The 8,343-nt window shown below is 37.5% G+C and overlaps 1 long non-coding RNA gene across 1 annotated transcript; it reads left to right on the forward strand.

The window, feature by feature from the left end:
* The first annotated feature begins 4,207 nt into the window (after nt 1-4,207).
* On the forward strand, nt 4,208-7,812 carry LOC137200889 (uncharacterized). The gene is made up of 3 exons (XR_010932087.1): nt 4,208-4,407; nt 4,951-5,079; nt 7,563-7,812. It is a non-coding gene; the product is annotated as an uncharacterized lncRNA (long non-coding RNA).
* Nucleotides 7,813-8,343: the final 531 nt, after the last annotated feature.

Genomic DNA, 8,343 nt, shown 5'->3' on the forward strand with positions numbered 1-8,343 from the left:
GCATCTCAATTATCCTAACTATTTAAAACAGTTTATGGTACCTTCCTCTTCTAATGATCAATTTAGACACTCTATAAAGCTCTTTTTTCTGTTCCTGCAGTCTTTAAGTGAATAGCTGAGAAAGCCTTTATGTTTAAAGCTCCCTTTGATTGGAATAATCTACCTGTAAATATTTAATCCATACCATCCTTCCACTTGTTCAAAAATGCCCTGTCCTATAGGATCAGTTGTACTTGTCCATAATAACACTATCTATAATTGTGTTTTATAACTTTATTACTTAATGCTATCACTGACATGAATACTTTTCTATAATCTATGAATGAATTATCCATTTTATGCTCTGCTTGGAGTGATTTGATTTTGATTTTGTATGTCTTACTTGATATTTATTGGGTTTTTGTTGTTGTTTGTTTTTTTTTTGTCACATTTGGTATTGTTTAATTATTTTGTTGTTATTTTTGTTTTTTATATTAAATGTTTTGTCTAATTTTGCTTATATTGTATTATTGTCTTTGAGGACCCCCATTGAAAACAAGATGGTACAAGGGGTTCAAGAGGTTATTCCTAATAAAGAATTTTCAACTAACATGAGTTTGTAACTTCCTCAAACCAATGTTGTGTAACTACCTGACACGCAGTCAAAGATAAACATCTTCAACTAATAGGAAACATGCCCATGTTTGGTAAAAAGTTGAGGGGGTCACCGCTATTGTCATTACCCAACAGCCGAGCGGTGCCATTGTCACCGCTCGGCTGTTGGGTAACTTCCTGAGAGGACAGATGCTGTGTTGGAGATAACTTTTGTGTGCACATAGTGTTTAAAGATTTGTTTGTTTCCCGCAGTTGATACATGTATAACTCTTCGGACTCATCATATGACATCCAAGTATTCCTAATTTATTATTAATAGTCAAATGGTACTGTTAATGGCATCATCCGTGCCCCATCCTTGTTTGTAAGCAAATTGGATTGGATCTAGTACAGACCTGACCTCTGCTTTAAGTACAGACACCATTTTTTTTGTCAAAGCATTTCACCACAGTTGAAGTCAGAGCCACAGGTCTATCATCATTATTTTCAATAGGACAAGCTTTTTTTGGAACTGGAATAATGATGGACTTTTTCCAGATGGCAGGGCCAGTTTGTGAGTCCACAGACCACTGGAAAACAGGGCACCATGCTAGGGTGAGTTCTTCTGCACAGGTCTTTAAGAGAAGATCAGAGATGCCATCTGGGCCTGTGGATTTCGTTGTGCATACATGTCTAAAAAGTGACTGATTCTTGTGTGGGTCAACCACCAACCTGAAGCTTGGGTTAGTAGTTGAGATGGTCTCCAGCACATTACATTCCAAAGAAAAGTCCTGCGTTTCAATCCTAAGAAAAAACTCATTCAGTTCATTGGCTTTTTGCAGATCATCATTAGTGATGAGGCGCTTCCTATTTGTGTTCATAACTTTCATAGAGTCCCATATATTTTTAGAGTCTATTGAGATACAATTCTGGTGTATAATCTCCCTGTGTTCCTACCTTGCATCCCTCAACATTTGGTTAAGTTCCTTTCCTTTTTCTTGATTTCTGAAAGCAATGTTTTTCTGATTGATGCAATCCTTTACCTTCTTAGTTATGTAAGGCTCATTGTTGGGATACATGAATGTTATGGCACCAATTACAAGTAGAAGCCCATAGCGAAACGTACTTATATGATAAAAAAACTGTGTCACCAAAAGGTACAGGCTGGCTCACTGTAGGCCATCACTCTCACACATAATGCACACATATGCGTACTTACACACACACACATACACAAACAGATGAAACAACCAAAGTCCGTTCCTATCTTTAAAACGTCTTCCTCCTGGTTTTACTTGTAGGAAAGTTCAGAGCTCTAACAATGTCACTTTCCAATGTCATCAATGTTAAGTCAGGCATGATTTAATTTTAATTTAATGTTTTGATTTGACGTTTTGATCTTTAACAGGTGTTTTGGTTTAACTGGTGACCGTGACTGTCTGTGTGGATGTGGATTGCAACGAGATTCAGAGTTTCATCTCAAGCAAGCTATTTAAAAAGAGTGATGTCAGAAAAATAAGTGAGGAAATGTGAATGCTTCTTGTTGTTAACACCTGTTTCGGTTTAACTACTGACTGTGTTAACTAGCAACAGAACAGGTTAAGGGGTCAAAGGCCACATATAGGTTTAGGCTCTTGCCTTCCTGTGTCCTTGGGAGATGTGGCTCTTATCAAGCATACATGGGCATATAGATGTATACCTTGTGGCTATAATCATATAAGCTGATATACTGACCGATCACAGATCATTTCTCTGTTCCTTCTGCAACTATAATAGAATAGGTTTGCTCTCTGGTCTATGGCTATGTCTCAGCTTGCTTTAAACATGCTGTCATTCACCCTCTAATCAAAAAACTTAACCTAGATTTATCTGTTACTGACAATTACTGACCAATCTCAAAGCTCTCGTTTTCAGCCAAAATTCTTGAAAAAGTAGTTGTCTCTCAACTCCGAACAAACACAGCATAATGGACAAATTTCAATCAGGTTTTAGGACACTCCATAGCACAGAGTTCGCTCTCCTGAGGGTAACAAACAATTTGTTCTTATGTTTAGATTCAGAAAATGACACTATTCTGATTCTTTTAGGCCTCTCGCCTGCCTTTGATACAGTCGATCACTACATCCTCTTGGACTGGCTTAAGCATGTTGCTGACATGCAAAGACAAGACAGTGGTTTGCCTCCTACCTCCAAGACTGATCAGCCTCTGTTAGAATTGATAATGTGTCCTCTTCCTCTGCACCCATCCCCTGTAGAGTACCACAAGGCTCCATGTTAGGCTCTATTTTGTTTTCCCTGCATATGCTTCCTTTGGGCTGTATTTTCAGAAAGTATAATATATCCTACCATTGTTACGATGACGATACCCAGCTGTATCTTCCGCTGAAACCTTGTGATCCATACAGTTTTTAACTCCTTCCTAAATTGCATTGAGGATGTAAAAGCCTGGATGGCAAAAAGCTTCCTTCAGTTAAACCAGAGTTAAACTGAGGTCCTAATCTTCGGCCCTGCAGACAACTCCGCAACCACATTCAATGCCCTCGGGCCTCTGTCATTGAATGTAAAGTTCCAGGCAAGAAATCTTGGTGTTATTTATGATTCTGGTTTTAAATTTGATAAACAAACAAATCAACTCAGTTGTCAGTACTAGCTTCTTCCATCTGAGATCACTTGCAAAGTTAAAATCATTCCTGTCCACTAAAGATTTGGAGACTATAGTTCACACCTTTATTTTCTCTTGCCTCAACTACTGCAATTCTCTCTATGTAGGAATCAGTCAGTCAGCCCTACAGCAGCGAGACTCATCACTGGTACTAAGGAGAGAGACAATAAGTACAGAATTGATTTGGTTTTAAAGCATTGCATCTCCATTCCACACACCCAGTTAAAAACTAAAGGTGATCGAGTGCTCTAGGTTGTTGGCCCTAAATTGTGCAATAGTTTGCCATTAAATCTCCACTAGATCTCCCCCTTCCATTGATATTTTTAAAACCAGTCTTAAGACCTATCTCTGTTTTTTAGCCTCTTAATTGTCATCATGATGTCATGCATGACCACACTCTGGCTTTTGTTTGTATTTTATTTGTATTTTATTTGTTGTCTGTGCATTGCTGTTTGTGATTTCATCTGATTTTCTATCTTATTTATGACTTTGTTGTTATTTTGAACCTATGATGTTGTTTGATTGTAACCACCAATCAAATAATTCCATAATTTTAATCTCTCTGTAAAGCATGTTGGTCAAATATCTTTTTGTAAGTGTGCTCTATAAATAAATTGACTTGACTTGACTTGACTTGGAATTGTTTGGCATGCTGTGAACAATTCCCATATAATCAGCGCCAGGAATAATCCTGGTGCAAAAGCAGCCACGGTGTTCATAACCCAACATACGCCTATTACAGTCACACCACACAGACCAGTAAAAAACAGAAGCAGAAACGCAGCAGGACATGAGTCATGGTTGCAAGCAGAACAGTGCTACCGTATTATGATAACAATCAGACAATTGATCTGATAAACTCTTTCTCAAGAGTAATTTTAATGTATTCCACCTCCAGTGGCTAACTGTCCATATTTAGTCAAACGTGTGAGACTCATGAAGCTGCAGCATCATGTTTGGATGGTGAAATGTATATAAGTAGAGGTGTGAATGTGGAAGCTGTGCTCAGCTGGTGACTGTGCTGGCATCAGACAACACAGGTACTGGCATCAGACAACACAGACATTGGCATCAGACAACACAGGCACTGGCATCAGACAACACAGGCACTGGCATCAGACAACCCAGGTACTGGCATCAGACAACACAGGCACTGGCATCAGACAACCCAGGTACTGCTTCTTCTTCTCTGTCTGTTTATCTGACATATTAAACTAATACAAATCCAGCCTTCATACTTTAAAACAGAACAATAAGAACTGTTATTGTAAGTCATATCTCTATTATTATTATTGTCGTTATTATTATTATTGTTGTTATTATGCTTCTTTGTCTCTCAACTCAACTGGTCAAGGCAGATGACCACCCACCTAGAGACCAGCTCTGCTTGAGGTTTCTTCCCGTTAAAGGGGAGTTTTTCCGTAACGCTGTTACCAAGTGCTGCTCATGGGGGAATTGTTGGGTCTCTGTAAATGAGAGAGTACAGTCTTGACCTGCTCTATATGACAAGTGCCCTAAGATAACTTTTGTTATGATTTGGCGCTATATAAATAAAACTGAATTGAATGGGATTAAACAAAACTACTTATAAAGAACCAAAAAACTCTGTTTATGAAATTAAAGGCTCTAAAATGATTTGGTCGACTTTAAATGTGTTGGCCTCATGTTCAGAGCTACTTTTCAGGATGTTGACTGTCCTTCATCTTGTGTCTCAGGTTTTTGCGTCAAGATGACTTCCCGTGTTTTGTCCACCTTCGTCTTCGTCTCTTTGATTTCATCGGTTGCTGCCGTCGATCCCGCTGACCTGAAACTGCAAATCACCAACAGAACTGAAGATGTAAAATGTAAGATCTGCACACAGATTAAACACTGATCTTCTGTCAGAAACATTTAAACTCTTACAAACTAATATCTGCAAAATGTCTTTAACTACCTTCTAATGAAGACAAAATGATCAGCAGTCCTTTTCCAAACATTTACTCAAATATGATAATTCTGCACAATAGTCTGAAAATAAAAACTTTACAAAACATCTTAAAATATTTGTGCTTTAAAAGTTTCAGCATGTTGCATAAACAATATGCTCTGATTTATTTAAACTCTTTAAAACTGATCAAACCTTTAACTCTTCATCAGAACATGTCCTACATTCAAATCACATTTTCACAATTTCATCATTAGACTTCAGAGTTTTCCTGTGTTTTTTCACAGTGCCGTCAAGTCTATTTTCCTCCATTTTATGCGCATAACTGCAGTCACATTTGTGTATTGGGCTCTGAACGTTTCCAAAACACCTTCTCTGCTTTCTGTGTCGACACAGGGAAATTATGCTGAGTCTCTACCACGTTTTGCTGTAATTTATGGTAGCTCTATCTTCTCAGTCCTCTCTGCCGCTCTATTTGTCGATGTTTATGTTTAGCTCAGTTTGTAACGTATATTAAAATTAGGCAAATTCTTGTAAACTTACTTACTGGATCAAACCAGTCCTCCTCTCAACCAGCAGCAGAGGGAGGAGGACAGGAGGAATGCCTAATAGTGTGTGTGTTCTTCATTCTTTCTAAACTTCACTCAGTATTTTAACGTCAGGAATATGATTTATTTGATTGACATTTTTGATTTCTTTCCTGTGAGATATTATTGGATTTATATAGTGATTTTGCTGATGGAAACATTACTGAAACAATATTTTGTCATATTTAAAATAGAAATCTATTCTAATCCTGTTCTGAATTTAATCTTTTTTCTTTTGTAAAGATAATTTGAAAAAACAACAAACAATTCTTTTGTAATTAAAAAGAACCAATAAGAGTATTGATAAAGAACCGGGCTGATAAGTGTAGGCCCATGGATAAAATTTTAACCATACCTATTATAAAAATTATGATTAAACTGTGTATGAGTGTTACTATTTTATCTAGATCATGATGAATTGTTCCTGTCTTGTACTGCAACTCTGCACATCAGCAGACTCATCAGCTAAGGTTAAAGGAAGTTCAGCATTATATTTGTAAAGAGGAAGATGTAGAAATTAAAATTCGTTGGAGACATGTCATCTGGGGGTCAGTTGGGCAGGATGGCTCCTGGACAGGAGAACTAAAAACTGACATGACGTTATCTGTATCTGTAGTCTGTATTTGATAGATTAAGAAAGGAACTGTGACGTCCACTTAAGGTGTATAAAACCCTGTTGTAGGCACTCCTCTGGGAGCCTTTTACTTTGTAACCTCATCCTGTGTGTTGCATTGTGAAACACTCCTTCTTGTAGAAGACAATAAATTCTATTAAATTTTGATACTTCGGCTCCGGTCTCTATTGCAATTTGGTCATTAAGATGAAATTTTCTTAACAATACCCATCCCTACAGCTGGCTAGTGGCTACAGCCTGACTGATGGAAAGATGAGAAAATCACAGGTCAAATCCATTCACTATAAGACTGTTTTACCAATGTTTAGTGATAACTATTTTTCATGGCACATGGAGGGGGGGGGGGTACTGGATACTGGATAGGGGGGTGCTGGCCCAAAAAAGGTTGAAAACCACTGCTATAGACGTATAGGAATAAAAACAGACTCAGCAGTTTGTCTTGATGTGAGTAAAACAGACAAAAAAAGTACAAACACTCTCCAAAATGTCAGCAGCATTAAATCCACAAATAACAAAACTTCCCAGAGAATTGTCAACATCTCCAATGTTAGCTGATCCAAAATGACTACACGTGAAAACGCAGTTCAAATACTGTGTTTTCAGTGAAGAACTAGTAGTACTTGTAGTGTTTTCAGTTAAGTATTAGTAGTATTTGCACTGTGTTTTTAGTGAAGAACAAGCTCTGATCTAGAATGTAGGATATGGCAGTTGGTTGGTAAGTGTTTTTGAAACTTTGTTTTTGGGTTTGATTTGGATTGAAGCTGTTGTCAGGCTGTTGTTAGGCTTTGTTGCTTTGAGAATCTGAGAGGGACGGGTTAAGCCGTGATACTTCCTGGTACTTAAACACACAAGCTGTGCTGTAGCATCAGCAGTAGGATCAGTGTGAAGACCGAACTGGGTAAAGACCTGCGAAAGCCTGGTTAGTCCTTTTTTTAGGAGGTCAAATTTAGGGTTTAAGAGGCGTAATAATAAAGAAAGAAAGAAAGAAAGAAACAAACAAACACACGAAAAACAATAGGGTCCTCGCCCTAAGCTGCCTTTTGGACTCGGTCCCTAATAAATTTCTGTCTCTCATATATATAAGCGTTTTCCGATTAGATTTTTTTCATTGTTGTTGAAAGCTCTTTGGAACTCTGTTCTTTGTACATTTTCCTAATAAAATCTCTGTTTCTTGTCTTTCAGTGAGTGATGCCATTAAGACCGTGGTATTCCCCACAGAGACAAATACCGATTATGTTGAGTTGAGCCCTCTGAAATCTCTGAACTTGGCGGCATTCACTCTGTGCATGCGTGTCGCCACAGAGCTCAGTGGGCACCGTGAGGTCATTCTCTTTGCATATCGGACAACAAACGCTGATGAGCTGAATGTGTGGCGTGAACTGGACGGCAGGTAGACACTTTGTGCTCCACACTTAAGATTAAAGCTCTGACTGAATTCTAAATATCTGACACATTGACACATCACTTTAAAGGCCAACAAAACAGAATATTTTGGCTTTAAGATACTAAAGATCCAAGATGAGAGATATTTTGTCATTACATTCTCCTAAATTTCACCACTTTTACTAAACTGATGAAATCTGTAAGAAATATGTGTTAAATCCCTCCAGGATTTCAGTATTTTTGTGATTATAGCAGCCAAAAATGCTCAATTTTGCAGTGTTTTTTCTCAAAATTCTGATACAGTTTGCACTGTTTTATGTGTTTTTGTGTTAAAATTGCAGAAATTTGGAAAAATTGCAAGCAAAGGAAAGTAACTTGATTTTATTTTTTTTTACCAATGAGGAGTCATATGTAATCACTTCCTTAGATGAGAAGCATACTGCATATCACAGAAACAACTTTATTTCAGTGCTAATTTTTAGATTTATTTTCTGAACATGAGATCCTGAATAAAATACTGTACCTGACTTTCATTTATAAGCCTTTATTAAATTAACTTTCACCTCAACATTAGCAACAA

Source organism: Thunnus thynnus, chromosome 17 (genome assembly GCF_963924715.1).
Source record: "Thunnus thynnus chromosome 17, fThuThy2.1, whole genome shotgun sequence".
Taxonomy (NCBI): domain Eukaryota; kingdom Metazoa; phylum Chordata; class Actinopteri; order Scombriformes; family Scombridae; genus Thunnus; species Thunnus thynnus.